Consider the following 290-nt stretch of genomic DNA (forward strand, 5'->3'; position numbering starts at 1 on the left):
GGACTTTCAAACACTGGGATACACATTTACGGAAATCAACCTTGTTGGTCAACACTTGAGGATCTGCCAAGAGGGCTGGCCCTGCCCAATCAGAACTTTTATGTACTGTAGAGGGGGATAAAATTCCTGTGGTGCACATAAAGAATTTGCTGGGGAAGACAGTCTGGGTTATTCCTGCTTCAGGTAAAGGCAAACCCACTCGCGGGGTTGCTTTTGCTCAGGGACCTGGATATACTTGGTGGGTAATGCGGGAAGATGGGGAAGTCCGATGTGTACCTCAGGGGGATTTC

The sequence above is a fragment of the Nestor notabilis genome, unplaced genomic scaffold (assembly GCF_000696875.1).
Source record: "Nestor notabilis isolate BGI_N333 unplaced genomic scaffold, ASM69687v1 scaffold2497, whole genome shotgun sequence".
In the NCBI taxonomy this organism is placed as follows: Eukaryota; Metazoa; Chordata; class Aves; order Psittaciformes; family Psittacidae; genus Nestor; species Nestor notabilis.